Below are 19,746 nucleotides of genomic sequence, written 5' to 3'. Positions count from 1 at the left end.
GATTGAATCCAGGGCCTCAAGTATGCCAAGCATATGCCTTTCCACTGAGTTGCACCCCCAACCCCTAAAGGGATTCCTCTTTGACATAGACCCAGCCTATTCAATAAAATGAAAACTAAGTTCCTAAATGCATAGGATTCATTTAAGTGAAGGTCGAAATATAGTTCAAAAATTTCAGATTCTACCAGTGTAAATTAAAAATGTTTCCTACTTCTCAAGAAGCCAAAAGAATGTTGGTAATATACATCTCACAATGCACACCTGTAATCCCAGCAGCTCGGGAGGCTGAGACAGGAGAATCACAAGTTCAAAGCCAGCAATAGTGAGGCCCTAAGCAACTCAGTAAGACCCCGTCTCTGTCTCTAAGTAAAATACAAAATAGGGCTGGGGTTGTGGCTCAGTGGTCAAGTGCCCCTGAGTTTAATCCCTGATTAAAAAAAAAACAAAAAACAGAAATGCAAACAATAAAACAAAGAATAAAAAATTTAATGCAATTCAGTCTTCTTCAGGAAATTATAACTTCAACTATCAATCTCATTAAAAAATAAAATCAGGATCTTCTAATTCATTTCAAAGTTTCATGCCAAACACTATGAGACAATGTAATCTATAAGCCTGAGATAAATCTCCATAGCTCCCTGTTTCAAGAGGGAATGGCAAACAAAGAGAAGAAAAAGTGAAAAGATGAAAGAAACATGCAGAGTCCTGGGAGGGAAGACAAGGGAATTAGTTTTAGGCAGAGTGTCACAGCTATCATATCAATTGCCTAACCTTTCTCCTTCCCTTCAAGGGGTAGATGATATGACTCTAGTTACACAAGTTTGCCGAATTTGGACAAGCCACTACTTACCATTTGTCAGTTCTTTGTGGGGAAAGGCTTCTTACATGTATAATATAAAAAAGTAAACCTTAATCTATTTTGTATTATTTATACTGAAATGAAAAAGACATTCACTCATATGAAGAATTACAAAATGTAATAAAAGCCTACACAGTAAGAATTTATTGCTCTAACCTTTAAAAAGATAAGGGCAAAACTTTTAGTTCTTGCTAAATTTAGAAGCTCTAGGAATGGTTCCTAATTAATCAGCGCAGGACAAGTACAACTAACAGAGAAAACTAATTATCTGAAGAGTTGACACCACCAAATGGGAAGATAACTGAGCATTTTCTAAGGTGACTTAGAAAATCTGGAATTAAACTTTCTTACTCTAAGTTTAGGAGAAAAAACCTGCAAATAAGAGAAACAATAAATTTTACTTTCAGAATACTAAACCTCCATCAAGCATCTAACAGCAAAGAGTTAAGGATATTTCTGAGCTTCTACTACTAGTATTGCCCTCTATCAACAGATATCCCCAAAGAGGATGACACTTCTTAAAAGCAGAAACTCTTTTAGAAAGGTATGAAATTTAGCATTTATTAGTTTGAAGTTCCAATTCAACTTCTTAAAACCTTTTAAGAAGGTTATCATGGGGTTATTGTGAGGGTATGGAAGTAGGAAGGATAGTAGAATGAATCTGACATTATTACTCTATATACATATATGATTACTTGACCGGTGTGATTCTACATCATGTACAACCAGAAGAATGAGAAGTTATACTCCATTTATGTATGATATGTCAAAATGCATTCTACTGTCATGTATAACTAATTAGAACAACAACAAAAATATCAATAAACACTGAATATATCACACATAACATTAACAGGAAGGTGGGCTTCCAGTTACAATTCAAATGCTAATACAGTATCTGATTAACTCATTTTGTCCCATCAGCCCAATTGTGGAACACTTATAAAAATATAGTATGCAATATATAGCTACATAATAAGATCATATTAAAATATAACAATTATGTTAACAATATGTATAATCTCTAGATTGATATTCAACCTATTTTAATGCACCTGTGTCAATTTTGTTGAAATAATCTCAGACCTGAAAACCTGGGACTTAATGGGTTAATCAAATCGTGTTTTGTCATTTCTCAATGGGATTCCTAGAGCAGCCCACTTCCTACATTTTGAAATCTTTGCCCATAAGGCCCAGAGCAGCATTTAGTCCTGGGGAAATTACTAGAACCAGAATTACAAGTCAAAGCTTGGGACAGTTATATCAACAAACACTATCTTACTTTGCCTAAGGGTCAAAACGCTAGAAGCTTAGGTATGAGGAACATGTAAAAGCTGGGGCCATAAATAGTCTTAACCTTAACACCTACCCTCTTAAGATCACTTCTGTTTTCTTAGCTACTTTTACTCTAAGCCTCTGTGTGTTTAAGGGTAAAGGCAGTTTCCTCTCTGGGCTCTCCCTGACTGCTCTCAAGTAACTGCCAAGAAAAGCTCCAACGTAGAGAGAAAGGGAGGAAAATTTGTTTTTGGCGAGTCTGACCCTGTTTGAACCCTCATCAGAGCCGAGTGCATGTGTCTAACAAATGTATACCAAATTGGGCACTCCATAAAATAACAACTGTATTCAACACATATGTGCCAGACACTATTCGGAAAGGTTTAGGCAAGGTTCATTCCTTGAATCCTCCCGATGACCCCACGAGGAAAGTACTCTTTTGTTGTCGTTCTTTTTAGTTATTCATGACAGTAAAATCCATTTTGATATAATTATACAAGCATGGAATATATCATATTCTAATTAGGATGCTAGTCTTGTGGATGTACACGCTGGTGAGATTCACTATGGGGAAAAGACTCTTATTATCTCCTTTTTAAATAAAGAAACCAGCCACCAGGACGTCGGGGGAGGAAAAAAAAGTTTTTTGTGCTTCCCTAAGGTCACAAGAGTTAGTAAACGGTGAGAACGATATTCGAACCGAACAACTCAAGTCTCCGCATTCCAAGCTCTTTACTATTAGGCACTACACAGCCTATCGATCAAGAACAATGAAATTACTAAAACTTGACATGAGTGGAGTCAACTGGCGACCAGAAGTCCTAGGCTCCCCATTTCCATGTCCTGTAAACAGGGGCTGGCAATCCTCCAGCACTCCTCCTGCTCGGCCGGCAGAGCCGGGCCGAGGGGGGAGCGGGAGAGGAGGNAGGCGCCGCGCCGGTCTGCGAACCAACCAGAACGGCTCCCAGACGTTCTGCCCCGCCCACCCAGAAGGCTCGAGGCCGCTTGTTAAATATCAGCATCAGAACGGGCGGGGCTGTGGGCTCCTCCGGTCACCACGCGGCGGAAAGTTGAGGCGGCGGGGACCCGAAGGCGCCTGCGTGAGAAAGTGCCCGCTCCCCGGAGGCGGGACCTTCTCCTTGCTATCTGCACTACCTTCTGAAGGGTGGTAGTTGTGCAGGCTAGTGCTACGGTACTCTTAGTCCTGCCAGTGATGCAACTTTGCAGCCTTGACTCAGTACACAAGATGATGAAGGTTAGCCACATGGGGCCAAATGACAGAACATCTAGTTTCTATAAATGGTTATGCCACTGACTTGCTTTTAAAGATCATGTGACAGTTTTAAAATGCTGCCCTGTTTACTTGAGGATCCAAAAATCAATTCCCCAGCTATATGTTGCGAGTTGACCACATATTATAGGAACAAGAGTTCAGTCTTAGTGCTTATTCTGAATTTGTTAGCTTTTGCTTCTTTTGGTGGGACTCTGAATTGTGGACAACAGCAGATTGGATATGTGCATTAAGCTTGGAAAAAGCAGACGCCTATATTTTTGTGTTGTGGTTACCCCAACGCTATAAAGATTTAAAACATAGGACTTAATGAAAACAATGAAGGGAAATGTGTGGATCATTTGAGTTTAGACCACTGTGTTAGGATAGGCTGGGTTATGTCGTAGTATCAATTAACCTCAAATTATCAGAGGTTGATTTTCCACTCAAACATGTGTCAAACATGGATTGGGCAGGAACTCTTTCCATGATATCACTCACTCAGGAAACCAGGATGGAAAGTGCTGTCGGGAAATAGCTCAGTGAACTATGTCATCCAGGGAGCCATGCTGTCTTCAACAAGCTAGGTCTCTAGTAGGGGTAGAGGAGGGCTCTTTGGGGATTCAGTCTCAGGTCAAGGGGCAGGGACCGCTTCTGAGATCTTCTGTTTCAATTTCCTTCAGTGTTCTCTTTACCTCTTCTCCCTCTCTTTTCCAATGCTCTATTATTTGAAAGATAAAATAAATGCAGATAGTTGTTGGTTTTAGAATAAAATAAACAGCTACAAATCCTTTGCAAAAACATAATTGAATAAATAAATTGGGAAGAAGGAATAACTTTTCATTACAGAATTCCAATTAAAATTAATGTAAAAGATGCTGGAAATAGAAAATCAGCATTTGGCAAAGATCACAGTTGCTGTTGCAGACAAGAATTAACATGGATAGAGGCTAAAATTAGTGGATGAAAGTATGATGAAAAAACAAGACATTTGCATAATCTCAAAATATCTCCTGACAGGAAATTTATTCATTACAAAGGTTAAAATAGTAATTTTGCAGTGGAAAAACAAGGGAATCCATTTTTTTTTTATAATGACCAAGACATTTTCTTTGTGCTCTTTCTTTGCAGAAATTGCAAAGCCAAACTTGGAAGCAACCTTGAAAGTGAGGGTGCTTTAGGAAATTGTGTCAGGTGGTGACAGGTTAAGGTTGTAGTTATTAACTATAGGCTAGAAGTAAAGTTATATGGGCTAGAATATTCACAAAGGTTTCCTGCATCTGGAGGGGAGGCCAGGAAGATGAAGAAAGAATTGCATAAGGCACAGATCTGAGGAAGAGAAAGTCTTTTAAGAAAAGAGGACTCCTTATCTTGAGTGAAATTGGAGACAAAGGACTCTGCTTCACCCCCACCCCAGAACTCACTAGTTTACATTGTGCTTCTCTGGGTGAAGCTCGGATTTAGATTAGAGATCCTGAAATGTGCCTTTGACCCTTTCCTTTGCAAATTACCCAAAAAGATATTCAATCAAGCCGAACTTCAAGGCAAATTCTGATCCTTAACATGCATTTGGTTTTCTGGTTCCAATCACTCCAGTGAATGAATTAAAATAAAACAGTCACATACATGTCATAAAAGTCTGCAAATATCTGTGAATGTCTTTGATGTGCTAGGCACCATGCTGGTGGAAGGATTATGCCTAGGGGCCTTTTCATCTTTGGAACCATATAAATGCTTTACATAACCACAACAAACAATAACATAAAAATGGAAATGAAATGCAACAAACCAGTTTAATCATATATCAAGTTGCTGACATAACCCTACACAGAATGACCTCACATTATTTAACACCACAGAAATGTGACTGTGCCTCCTCAGTGGGATGTATCCTTAGGACAATACATACTAACTGTCCCCAAAAATCTTTGTTTTCAGTTATCAGTGCTCTTATTATTATTTTTGGTGCTGGGGAATGAACCCAGGGCCACCCAAGCCCTATCAGGGTTATTATTATGTGAGACTACATACATAGATACACATATACACGAAGTGTATACATGATTATGTTAATGTCATCAGGAACCAGGATTTTCAGCCTAAAAGAGACACGAATAGGAAATGCAAGAAGTTAAAGCCTAGAGGTCCTGAATTTGAATTGCAAACACCAGTATAAACTCCTGATTATTTTCCCCTTAAAATATATATCTCCAAGGCTGAGATGAGCTCATTGGTGGAGTGCTTGCCTAACATGCACAAGGTTCTGGGTTCAATCTCCCGTTCTGCAGAAGAAAAAAAAACTATATATATATATATATATATATATATATATATATATATATATGGAGACACATATATAGTGGCATATATCTATAGTGGTATATATCTATAATTACATATATATAGACATATATATCTCCTAACTCTCTCCTCTGAAAATGTTATAGAGTAGAGCTGGGGACTTCTGGGAAACTGAGGCAATGTGAAGCCCTCCCTTTAAATTCTGATTCTTGCAGTCAACTCAGATTTCAGACATGCCACTCAGAGTAACAGGAATGAATTTATGGATAGGAAAGGGAAAGGGGATACTCTCATGGGAGAGAGTGGGTCCTCTCAGAGAAGAGAGGGACAGTGTGCGCCTCCTGTACTCTAGTTTTATTGGGGATCCCAAGGAAGTTTCTAGAGAGTCCCACCCAGGTCCACTTGTTGACATTTGATTGACAGCAGAATGACATTAGACTTTTAAGTACCCACTGGTATGGCAACTCTAGGTCACCTTGATATGCTGACTGGTTCTAATTGGATTATCAAGCATGGATTTGTATAGTTTTTATGGTTAGGAGGAACTATGCTTATCTTCCAGGATCTGGTCTGTGAAAAGAGCCACAAAATCTCTCCCTTCAAATTAATTGTGTTCCTCTTATCAACTTTATTTCCTGCCTGCATTTCCTTGAAGTCAACAGGTAGTTTGCTAGGGAATGGCATATTTTATCCACCTAGGCCAGACAGGGCTGCAGGTAAATTGTTGTTGTTTTTTTTTTTTTTTTTTGACAAAGAAAGCATGTGGGGGTCAGTACAGTTGGCCCATTTGATAGAATGATTCTCTTAACTTCATGTTTCCACCATCCTCATCTGTCTATCCCCTAACATTTCCCCCTTAAGGACTTTGGGCCTCTAAATTCTTTTAGGGTATTTGAGCACTGACTCATCCTTGCTACTCCCTGCTGAAAGGGGGCTATGTCTAGAAACTAAGTTCTTGTTCTTTATCAGGTGGTGCATGAAATTATGGGTATTTAGGATCAGGGCACTCTAGAGGTCCATGGTGGCAGTTGGTGGGTCACTGGATAATGTGTACATAGGTCAGGGATCATGCTAAGACAACAATAAATAAGAAAGCAAAGCATTATTTTTTTGCAAACAATTATCACAAAAGCAATCAGTATTATTGGTTGGTCTCTGAAAACCATGAAGATGGAACTCCTTAAAGATTTAGGTGGGATCCACATGCCACTGATTTACTGATTTGTTATGGAGACCAGTTAAGGCTTTAGAAACACTAGTAGAGTTGTTAGAAACATATATGCAACATTAATTTTTATAATGTCACGGATGTCCCCATGAGCTGTAGTTAAAATATCTAATGCCATCTGACTTTTGTAAAATACCTTTATATTGGCATTACTTCTGTGTTTAGTAAAGATCCCTTTATCTGTGTCATTTAGGGCTTTCTTGGTAAAGTTAAGACTTGGATTCCTCTTCCTTCAAAGTAACTTGGGTTCCTCTTATCAACTTTATTTCCTGCCTGCATTTCCTTGAAGTTAACAAGTTTGCTAGGGAATGTGACATATCCTGTCCACTTAGGCCAGGGAGGGCTGCAGGTAAATTGCTTTTTGGCAAAGAAAGCATATGGGGGTCAGCACAGTGGTAAAATAATTTTATAGAATGATTCTCTTAACTTCATGTTTCCACCATCCTCATCTGTCTGTCCACGTTACATCTTTTAGACCAATATGAGTAATAAATATTGGGGCTAGATAATCATACTAGCAAACAGAGAAACACATATCAAACTTGTCTATGCAGGAGGTTAGGAAGATTTGTATCATGTTGACTCCAAAAAAACCAAAAAAACAAAAAACCTTGTGATACTGAAAGTCTTTTGTGATAGTTATCAGGCACTCCCATCTAAGAAACCTTCCTTTATAGCCTCCAGCTTTACTTACTTTTGGTGGGGCTGACACAAGTGTACATATTAAGTTACATTAAAAGTAAAAGAGTCATAGTCTTTCCTATTAAATGTCCATGTATAGATGTGCTTTGGTTATAACTCTCCTGCCAGGTGTTTAAGAACAAGTTGGTCAAAATTGTCTTTTGTTTCTACCTACTGTTAAGAGTCAGTTGAGATTCCTCAGGGGGTCACTTTTGGGGACATGTATGAAGCCTCTTGGCTCCTTTAGCTTTTCTCTACCAGTGGTGTCATGTGCCGGGATGGGTCAAGGTCTTGCTGACCACATGTGGCTTCTCTTAGAAGCATCAGAGACATTTCCCTCTCCAGTGACGCTCTTCTTTGAAGCATGTACACTGGTTGGCTTCCTGTTCACAAGGCCCAAGGCCCATACAGGAGTTCCAGCTGACCTTAAAGAGCAAGTGCCAAAATATTGGCTACCTTTTCCTTGGCCCTTTTGCTTCCTTGAATTTGGTCTCCAAGTTTTGGTTTTAAATACCCAGCAGGCCAGTTTCACCAGTCTTGAAGTAGGAGTACTGAGTTTTAACTTTAATGTCTATAATTTTTACAGTTACTTACCCCTTCCATTTAATTGGGATAAGTATTAGTACTGGAAGTCAGCCTTATATCCTCTGTCCTATGAGTAATGGCCTATTATATCAAATTAACTCAAGTTGTTATATTAGAAGTTGTACTTCTGCAAAGCACAGATAGACAACAGTTATAAGATTTACAAGGAAAATACAAAATGGAATTAACAAGAGCAAAAACATTCAGTTTGTATAATAGCTATGAACCAAGAAACATAATTGTTATAATCCGAAACCTTTACTTAGTTATATATCATATCCCCTGTTTATTTTAAGATCACAGCAATCTTTACAACAAGAATCTAACTTTTGAATTTAACTTTAAATGAACTTAAGTCTAGCCTACTTTGGAGTCATCCTAACATGGAATAAGGTAAGAGGCAGAGTCTTAACTTAGGTGAGGTAGCCTCTTGACAAATAAAAGACTTTTTAAAAAGTCTTTTATTTTTGAAGCTGATCTTTGCTTCTTTCTTAAAGACAATTTTACAAAGTTCTCATATATTTTTCCCAAGTTTATATGAATATCAGTCAACAATGCAACATTACATCTGAAAGATGAATCAAACAAAAGCTAAGAGAGCTCCTAACTTCTTTTTATATAAAAGTGGCAAAATGTTTTCATGTTCCACATTGTCAACCTTTAAATAAACCAGGCTCACCTTATTACCTTCCAAAAATACATTTAAATTTCCTTCTCAGTGTAAAGAGTAACACAAAATTTTATACATATCACTTATTTGATGACAGGTTATTTTATCTAATTACAAAACATTAAATAGCATAAATAAATCCCCAACTAAATTTTTTATTTCTATATAAGTCTGAAAGGGACTTATATAGAAATATCGCTACAAAAAACCTTGGTTTGGAGAACACCAGCTTGGTAAAGTGCTCGCCTAAGCTTTACATTTTAAAAGACTTGTATACTTGGAGGCCAGGAAAACATCTAATATACAAAAAGAGCCAGCAATAGTTAACATCACAATTACATTTATGTCCTTATATTAACCAAGTTTAACTTTTTTAAAAATATTTTTTAGTTATAGTTGGGCACAATACCTTTATTTTTTTTATTTGTTTATTTTTATGTGGTGCTGAAGATTGAACCCAGCACCTTGCATATGCTAGGCGAGCACTCTACCACTGAGCTACAACCCCAGCCCAAGTTTAACTTTTAAAGAAAAACTTAGAATCCATAGTGTAGCATAATAATCTAAAAGGACAGTTAGTTGTTTGTTTATTCAGAATTGTACAAACCCTAATTGCTTTAAGACTAGTTCCTCTAAACAATAAAACCTAACAGACACAAGAAATTATCTTGATAGATATCAGGTTAATGTTTTAAAAAACCTTGTTACTTCAACTCATATAGAATTAAATTCTGGTTTATGTCAGTACATTAATATTCGACCTTAGGAAAAAAGGCTTAAATAACTTCAATTGATTGTGTTAATTATAATCAATCACACACAAACTTTTAGAGATTTATCCTCCATAAACCTTGTATAATTAGACATGCTATAACTTCTTTACTTTATCATATAAAATACTTTCTCATCCAGATACATTTTCCTTCTAATTTCCATACTAAAAGATATTCCAAACCTGTAATTGTCTTATGTCTATTTTGTCCAGTTGCTGACTCTTAAATTTACATTCTGAATCAATCCTTATGAAGTTTCTGAATTTAGATAAATTACCCCATAAGATAAAATACTTTGTTTTTTATAGTATTTTAATTGAAACAGAGCTGAAACCTTTTGTACTATTTGCATATAGAATTATGCTTATTAGAATTTTAAGTCTTAGTAAGCTTGCTTTTAGAGAAGACCCAGAAATAAAACAATCTTAAACTTTTTTCATTTACCAATTTATAAAAACACATTTAATAAACCAAAATATATATACCTTCTGAAATTCAAGAAATTAAGAGTACTTGATTTTATATTTAGCAGTTGATATTTTAGCATTTGAATTGGAAAATTAGTCAGATATCTCCTCTAACAAACATGTTTATGAGAATTAATCCCATTTATGCCAAATATAATTTAGTCATTTTTAAATGTAAAAACCAAGATATCAGACAAATATAGTTAACAGTATAAGCCATCTCTTTTTTCTGAAGAAAAATCCTAGAAGCAATGGGTATTACACTCTAAACACGTTTATAGAAACCAACACTCTGTTAATTGCCTGACCACCTATACAAATATGTGTGTTAGTAATTTTGAAGACATCTGTACTCTTATCCATTTACCCAATTTAGATGAACTAAAAGGCATTTGGATTCATTCCTTTTTTTTCTTCTTCTTCTTGTAAAATTTAATTTATGAGTGTTTATTTGTCTGTATGCCAATTTTGGTACCACATAAGTGATATATAGATGAGGAAATGTATATAGACACACATACAATACACAGGTGCACACAATTTACATGAAAAACGATAAGAAACAAAGATTTTTGAGCTTTCCCTTTAGTAATTTGACCTCCGAATGAAGAAAGCAGGAAAAACAGGTAGAGGGGTTTAAAAAAAAAACCCCTATAGTTAGATAAAACAAGACTGATCAAAACAAATATATTAATTTAGGCGTGCAGGATTCAATTGTGAAAAAAAAACAAAAAACTATGAGCTGAAAAACATGGAAGTTCTATTTAAAAAAAAAAGTCACAGCTGTAATTACTCTAGTAAAGGAGCACATGGGACATCTTTATCAAACCAGAGTATACTTTGGGATTAGAGTCAGTGCAAATATTTAAAGAATGTGGGAGGCTGTGAAATCCTCTGGTAAATGTTCTCAAGGTAAAGATGACTTGTACCTGTGGGATCGGTCCATTTTCCTTTCTTATACCCAATTGGAAAGAAGAGGAAAACTTCAGGAAGTAGCATGTCCCGATATTCCTGGGTCCATCACACTCCATTACAAAGCTGGTCTATCAGGCTCCCTTGCAGGGCTGACCCCTGCAGCTTGGGGCAATGCCTGTATGATCTCAGGGCAGAATGCAGACCTCTTAAGCATCCTTAAAAGGTCCAGGACCTAGTCTAGCTGGCCTTTCCAGGTTCCCTCCGTCTCTCTCTCCTATTCTCTAGTATTAGGGAGGAATTTAGCAGAATCCCAGAGAAAGAACAGATAAAACAGTCATTTATGTTCCACAGCAGCTTGGATTTAAAAGTGACACTTTTTTCCCCCTCTGGTCTCAACCTGATTTGGGCACCTGCTCATGTGGCTTCCATTTTTAGATGGGTATCAGGCAGCTAAAGAGTAGGAAAAGCTGCCACAGGAAGCAAAATCTCATACATAGGACACTTCTGACCATTTTTTCTTCTCCCTTTTGTAACAGTCTCATATGGTGTAGTGTTATAGCTATTTTTCCCTTTAGGGACCATTTTTCTATTCTTCCAACTGGTGATCAGGCCAGGTTTAGATGCAGAAAATTATCAGGCATCTTCTTTTTTCTCAACTGCAATTAGGTCATCCCCTGGTATCATTTTTGAGGATGAGGCTCTCCTCTGAATGAAAAAATAAATGAAAGAGAACAGAACATGGGTGCCTGCACTAAGGAAACTGTCTCTTTGGCTAGGGGACATCTTCCTGATCCTGAAGCCTCTAGTGTCCCTCTCTTCCTTCCATGACCTCTGGCTGGGGCCTCACTCAGAATGGAGGATACTAACTTCTTGATAACTCTTTAATTTAGTGGAGGACATTTGCAAGGTAGTTGTCCCTTTAAAATTTGTCTTACATGTTTTATTTGTCCTTTTGGGTTCTCATACTCACAGGACCATGATTTCATACTATGCTCCTCAATTTGAAGTGGGAGGCAAGCCTACTAGTGCTCTGGGTGATGTCCCCACTAGAGAATATAAATAATTTGGCTCTTTGAACCAGGAGACATAAGGGGTAGTATAATTGAGTGAGACAGAGCTTCTGGTCTTTTTCTTGCCAGATGAGGAGGGTACAGAAGAGGTGTCTTGTCAGAGTCTAGACAAAGCAGTCTAATTTAAAAGCTGGAGGAGCTCCATCTTGAGAATCTCTCATACTGAGTCCCTGTTTAAGAGGTGGACAGAAGGGACAGACATGGGATAGAAGTACTGCTGAAGAGGGAGAGATTGCTTGGCTCACACTCTAGGGATCAATGGGTCACCTCTTTCTGAAAGACCTCAGATCAGACTAAGACTTCATCTCAGGATCCAAAATTCATTAGGTGGTGCCCTCTACCATTGGGCCAAGTTAATCAGAAAGAGAGAGACAGAGAGTGGTTCATATTTGGTACCCTTGAGGGCTTTCGGGGTCAGACTCAGGATATGAGAACTTCATGCTGCACTGGGTAGTGGCTCCAGCCAGCCACCTCCAGTTGTCTCAAGCCTTCTCCTGTTCCACGCACCAAATTTCTCCCACAGAAAAGAAACAGAAGCAAGTCAGGACCGACATTCCCAACACCTGGGTAAAGGGGGATTGGACCCACCTGCCCAATAAGCCTGTGACCTGAGTCTTAAGATGGCCAGCCGTCTTAATCGAGTTTAATTGGCTGACAGGTGCTCAATGTTTAAAGAGAGTTTGTCTACTAAGAATAAAGCACAGAGAAGAGAAATGAGAACTCCCTTGTCCTTTTAACTTGCCCTTTTGTAGATCCTATATAGTGCAGGCTGCAAGCCTCTCCAATTTCCTTCTGGGTTCTTACCTCGTAAATTTGAAGAATAAAATCCAAGGATGATGATGAAGAGGAAGAGTGAACACAGCACCAAGAATCAGAGGTGGAGAACAGAGTTTCAGAAAAGGCCGAATAAAAAAAGCAACCAGAAAAGAATTGGGGAAATTGAAGATAATAACCAATGATAATCGTTAAAAACTAGGCAGAAACACCAAATATTACAGAGCTGGGGCCTTCCAAGAAAGGAAGGCAATACAAAGACCACCCCTTCCAAACCTGAATTCTTGTGATCAAGTCAGAAAAATTTCAGACATGTTGCTTAGAGTAACAGGAATGAGTTTATTGAAGGAATAGGAAAAGGGAAAGGGAACACTCTCAAAGGAGAGAGTGGGTTCTCTCAGAGAGGTGAGGGACAGGGTGCCCCTCCTGCACTCCGGTTTTACTGGGGATTCCAGGGAAATTTCCAGAAAATCCTACCCAGGTTCACCTGTTGACATTTGACTGACAGCAGAATGATGGCACACTCACTGCTTCAACCTTGCCCATGCTGACCAGTTCTAATTGGATTCTTTTTTTTTTTTTTAACTGTTTTGAAACTTTTATTTATTTATTTTATGTGGTGCTGAGGTTTGAACCCAGTACCTCATGTGTGCTAGGCAAGCACTCTACCACTGAGCCACAACTCCAGCCCTCTAATTGGATTCTCAATCATGCATTCTTATGGGTTTCATTGTTAGGAGGTGTCCCTAACCTAGATGGGCAGGAATGAAGGGACAAGAGACACAGAAGGATGACAGCAAGACAGGACTTCTGATCAAGCTGCAAATTTTTATTGTTCACACAGGGGTATTTATGTGCTGGGGATAGGAAAGCTCTCTTATCAGCAATTGCTGGATGTGGGTGGTAAAACTGCCAGCTGATGATCCTGATAACTGCAGGATGTTCCAGGGAGATAGGTAGCTGCAGGATGTCTCCCAGGGGGCTGTCAGGCTAGTCTTTGAAGGAGAATTTCCTTCTAGTCCCTGACAAGGAGGAATTACCCTTATTTTATGGGATCTGGTCTGTGAAAAGGGCCACAAAATTTTTCCCTTCAAAGTAACTTGTGTTCCTCTTATCAACTTTATTCCCTGCCTGCATTTCCTTGAAGTTAACAGGTAGTTTGCTAAGGAATGTGACATATCCTGTCCACTTAGGCCAGGCAGGGCTGCAGGTAAATTGCTTTTTTGGCAGTGGGCCCAATTTATAGAATTATTCTCTTAAACTCATGTTCCCACCGTCCTCATCTGTCTTTCCCCTAATAGAAAGACCTAGAAGCAAAGACCAGCCCATTCCAATAGCAATTATTCTGAAAACTCAGCACCACATAAAATAAATAAATAAAAGTTTCAAAACACAATTAAAAAAAAAAAGAATCCAATTAGAACTGGTCAGCATGGACAAGGTTGAAGCGGTGGGTGTGCCATCATTCTGCTGTCAATCAAATGCTAAAGGAAAAGAATGAAGAATTAATGCTGCCTTTTCTGTACAGTCTGAATTTCAAGGTAAACAAGTAGTTGATGAGAGAGAGAGTTCTTTACAGGACAGTTGCCACTAGTAAATATAAAAAAAAGAATCATGGGGCTGGGGTTTTGGCTCAGTGGTAGAGCGTTTGCCTCACATATGTGAGGCACTGGGTTCAATTCTCAGCACTGCATATAAATAAATGAATAAAATAAGAGTCTATCAACAACTAAAAATATATATTTAAAAAAAGAAACATGGAATGTTTGGCTCACACTCTAGGAATTAATGGGTCACCTCTTTCTGAAAGACCTAAGAAGATCATGGATCCAACTTGTGCCTTCTGCCCCAATAGAAGATGAAGTGGCTTTATATCCTGTGAAATGTTCTTGTCTCAGGATCAGACCAGCATCCCCTCAACCCTGTTTCCTGCCAGCTTACAGGGATGCAATAATTATGATAAAAAATGGAGGAAACATTACAGGAACAGATGACTTGGTGTCTTTAATTAACAAATGATAACATTTGGAAAAAAAAAAGGAAGGGGGAACTGTCATATTAAAGGAGATTTATTAACCAAATACAATGGGTGTATCTTGGTTGGATCCTGACTCAAACAAAGCAAGTGTAAAACACAGATTTATCAGGTAATTTGGACAATTTTAACACTGACTGGATGTTTGATGGTATGAAAAATGTTCTTGTGTCCAAATGTCATCAAATTCCTCTTATTATACAGATACATACTGAAGTTTTTTTTGTTTTCTTTTTTTAATTTTTTTTAAATGTTTTTAGTTGTAGATAAACAAAATACCTTTAGTGATTTATTTATGTGGTGCTGAGGATCGAACTCATGCTAGACGAGAGTTCCACCACTGAGCCACAAACCCAGTCCCTGGTTTTTATTTTGTGGTACTGGGGGTGAAACCTGTGCCAGGCGCTCTACCACTAAGCTACACCCCAGATCCCACATATATAAGAGTAACTTTAAAGCAACCCAGCAGTAAGGGTGGCAGTGTTTGGGTAGTTTGTAGGATTCATACAGAAGCAACAAGATAGACCATAAGCTGTTAAAGCTGGGTGATGCCAACATAGGGATCCTTTGTACTCTGTTGTATATATTTGAAAATTTCTCTTAACGAAAAGAGTAGAACAAATATCAGACATCAATGATTAAATCTTCAATATTAACCTATTAAGTTGATTTAAGAAAATCCACATTCTGATTTTTTGGCATTTGCTTACATAGAGCACATGGAAGCTACTGAAGGACTTGCTTAGGTTGGGCAGTTGCAAGCAATTCATTAACATTCATCTGTCAATCAATACGTATTGAGCACATCCTCTGAGCTAAGCTCTGGAGAGATGGGAGTCTGTGGTGCTGTGCTGGTGTGGAGCCTGTGGTTTGGTGGGCAGGGGAGGTAGGGGCAATCATTCAACAGAGTAACTACGTACATAATTAGCACAATTACATAATGTAATGAACATAATTAACCCTTTTCAATTGTATTATGGACAGTCAGGGGCTGGGGGTGGTCCAAAAAAGTGGAGTATCTCAATCTGTGCTGGGTAATTTAGAAATGAGAGACATTCATTTCTCACAGTCTTGCAGGCTGGGAAGTCCAAGTTCAAGGCGCCAACACTTCTTGCTGTGTCCTCATGTGGTAGAATTGGTAGAATGGGTGAAAGGGGCAGAAGTGACAAATTCTATGTCCTCACACGGTAGAAAAACAGAAAGGCATACAAGAGCCTAGGGTGCTCCCTCTAATCTCTTTGATCAGGGCATTAATCTTGTAACCTCCTCTATGTCTCACCTTTTAGTACTATCACATTGGTGATCAGGTTTCAACACATGAATTTTGGGGAGGCACATTCAGACCATAGCACTAAGGAAGAGCCCTTTGTGATGGGATCTGAAAGCGGAGTACTGCTGACTGCCTACAGTAGGAGGGCATGAGTGACCCACATTCCAGTCAAGGAGCAGCAAGATGATTTTGAGGAATGGGTACAAGGTTGGCAGCAGGTCATCCTGGTCCTGTTAGATCTCATTAATGACATTTTTCCTAAGAAGAGTGGGAAGCCAAAGAAGGATTTTATCATTAGCTTTGCATTCTATAAAAATGGAGGATGACATGTATCCTCCCAAAGGAAATCAATGGGGAAAAGTGTAGAGAATCAGATGTAACTGTGTTACTATTACTGTCCTTGATGGAGTCTGCCTGCAAACGGGATATTCTGTCAAGGTATAGATAGGTAACAGTGGACATGCTTGAAAACGAGGTGTCTGCTGTCCTTGGGAGGGCTTACTTGCAAAGGAGAGGCTCCTTCAAGGTTTACATAAGGTAACAGCGGACATGCTTGAAAACGAGGTGCCTGCTGTCCTTGGGAGGACTTGCCTGCAAACGGGATGTTCTGCCAAGTGGGCTAGGAGGGCGCTGAGAAAAAAATTTATTATCTGTTCTTAACAAAGAGCAGAGCTCAACATACTCCAGGCCGAGAATAGATTAGCCATGAGAAGTGGGTCACTTCTGATTAGAAAGTAAAACTTCTGTATGCTATGTTTAATTAGCTGAAGACCTGATTTATTGCTGTTGGAAGGCTGCCTTCTTTGTTCACAATACTGTAAAAAGATTGCTTGTACACAATAAAGGACTTTTTTTTTCTGCTGCTGCTTTGCTTGCTCTGCTTCTTCTTTCTTTTCCCATGCTGACCTGCAAGTGAATTACTGCAACAGAAAAGTGCCATTGTGTTTTCAGGAGGGCACGAAGTTTCTGAATCCGTCCGAGATACAACTTGTGCATGTGTCATCCACGGGGTGGAGGTTGGGTACCGATCATCCCTTTTGATTAGCCGATGTAGAAATGTGGGGAAAAGGGTTGCAAAACCTCCCCTACTGCGCCATGGGTGTGCTCAAGTCAGAGAGAATGCAAACATGGAATGCTGGGGCCAACAGATCTGTATTTCAGACATAGTGCCACTTGTGACCCATTCTATGTTGCTGCCAAGAGCAGGGCAGACCCCTTCTTTTTGTGAGTGGTTGCATCACCCTGGGCTGGCTTTAGGACAGACCGCACATTGTATCAAGATGCACATCCTTGTCTGACCTAATTGTTTAACCATCACACAGACCATGAATGACTAGTCACTATCTCAATTGTTTTCTGGGCCAAACTCCAAACAGAAGTAGCCTTTGGAAACCTATGGAGAGGCAGCCCAGCCTCTGTACTCTGGAACTGGTCTGCCTGTCTCAAATCCTGGCTCAATCACTCACTAGCTGTGTGATCTTGGGCAAGTTGCCTAACCTCTCTGGGTTTCCATTTCCTCATCTTTAAACTTCAAAGACAGTATTCATAGGCTGGGGCTGTAGCTCAGTGGAAGAGTACTTGCATAGCAAGAGTGAGGCACTGGATTCCATCCTTAGCACCTTTGGAGACTGTCCTCTAAATGACTGAAATGTTAATTCCTTCAGAGCCCTTCCTCTACCCTTATCAAGAACCTGCCTCTGCTCCAACCTGTTGCCAAGGTAACCTGTCCCAGGAATTGTCCCTCCCCACAGGGAGCTGTAAGGTTGTTAATTAATGTGTCCTGGGCTGCTCCATCCTGCCCTTCCTCCTTCAGCCCACCTGTTACCCACCTTTAGACCATCCCACTGAGCATTCCTGGGCCTAGTCACAAACAGAGGAAGGAGAGAGATAAGGGGAAGAGGGCAAGAGGAAGAAAGAAAGAAATAAAATAAAGGCATGCTGTCCATCTACAACTACAAAAAAAAAAAAAAAAAGAAGACAGTATTCATTTCATAGGCCTGTTATGAAGCTTGTATGGGTTAATATTTGTCAAGCTAAATGCTTGACCCTTAATGAGCACTCTACTAGAATTGTGTAACTATAAATATGTCAATCTTTTAACCTCTTGGTGCCTTGGTGTGGATCTTCAGGAAAGCAGGGAAGCCTCAGGACAATACAAAGACTATGAACTCAGGAACCCGAGGCCTAAGCTCTGGGCCTGTTTTTCATGTTTGGTACCCTGAACCACTGGACTGACTGTCCCACCCCTCAGCTTCAAGGTTCTCTTTCAGATATGCTTTGAGAGTGAATCAGTTGGGCACTTGGCAGATTTAAGGGTTAACAACAATCTTTTTTGGGACACAGTCAATTGCTGCTAAATAAAGGGAGGCACAGGACATTGTTACTTAAATGAGAGGCTAAAAAGTAGGAGCTGGCACAACAGCTGCTCACCTGCTGGTGTGTGCCCAGGGCCCCCATCTGTGGGACTGCTGGGGTCCTTCTCAGAGCCTTGGCATTTCTTTTCTCTCCTCTCTGGCCTTTACTCCTTCCAGCCCAGAGCCATCCCTCTTAGTTCACAATGGCCACTTCTACAGGTGGCGGTGGGGTTAGCTGTCACAATGATTGGGGACACTTTTAGATTCAATGGGCATGGCCAGAGAGGCCATGCAGTCTGGGCAAAGAAAATCGCTCCTATTTCTCACCTGACTTTCAAATGTCCTCCTGGACATTCATCAGTGAAATCCTGTGTTTAACCATCTGAACTTAGATGCGGCCCCTTTGCTGGGAATACAAAAGCAAACTGAAGAAAGATTATGTCAAGAATGTGTTTTGCTCTGGAATTTTTTAAAAATATATTTTTAGATGTTGATGGACCTTTATTTTATTCATTTATTTATATGTGATGCTGAGGATCCAACTCAGTACCTCACACATACTAGGCAAGTGCTCTACCACTGAGCCACAACCCCAGCCCTTGTTCTGAGCTTTTTTAGGCATTATTTTACCACTATGGAAAAATCCTATCACCAATGGAAATGCTTCTAGTGGTATTTGAGTCACAGATTTAACACCCTAATTCAGTCTACACTTGCAGCTGTTCTACTTAAAGCAATTCTATGACAAACAACCGACTACATGGTGGCTGTGGTAGCTTGGTCACATCCAAGCCTTTTGAAAAACCTTGATGTGTGCAGGTAGATTATTTTATCTCTTCCAGCTCGCTAGTGACTCCTAGTGGTATGTACGAGCATCACTTCACTTAGTGACTGGTTTTTGAATTTAAGTGTGGTGGCCCCAAAATTTGATAAGGAAATGATCCTTTTATGCAAGATTCAAGGCAAAATCCTGCTTGAGTGTCCCATAGCCATCTTTCCCATCTTTTGTCACTCAGAATATACCCAGGCCACCAGCTTCCATTCTCTAAAGAGAATCTGGTCATTACTGTGGGAGGGACTACCTTTGAAAAAGGGCTAGGCCTTATTAGTGTGACAGACTCATAGATCTTGGGGGGAGGCCTCTACCTTTCTGAGGATCTCTCAGGTGACACCGATGTGGCTTGTTTGGGGACTAGTTCTCATACTGTCTTGAATACTT

Source organism: Marmota marmota, unplaced genomic scaffold (genome assembly GCF_001458135.2).
Source record: "Marmota marmota marmota unplaced genomic scaffold, marMar, whole genome shotgun sequence".
Classification (NCBI taxonomy): Eukaryota; Metazoa; Chordata; class Mammalia; order Rodentia; family Sciuridae; genus Marmota; species Marmota marmota.
The sequence above is the reverse complement of the archived record's forward strand: the minus strand, read 5'-3'. Positions refer to the sequence as shown.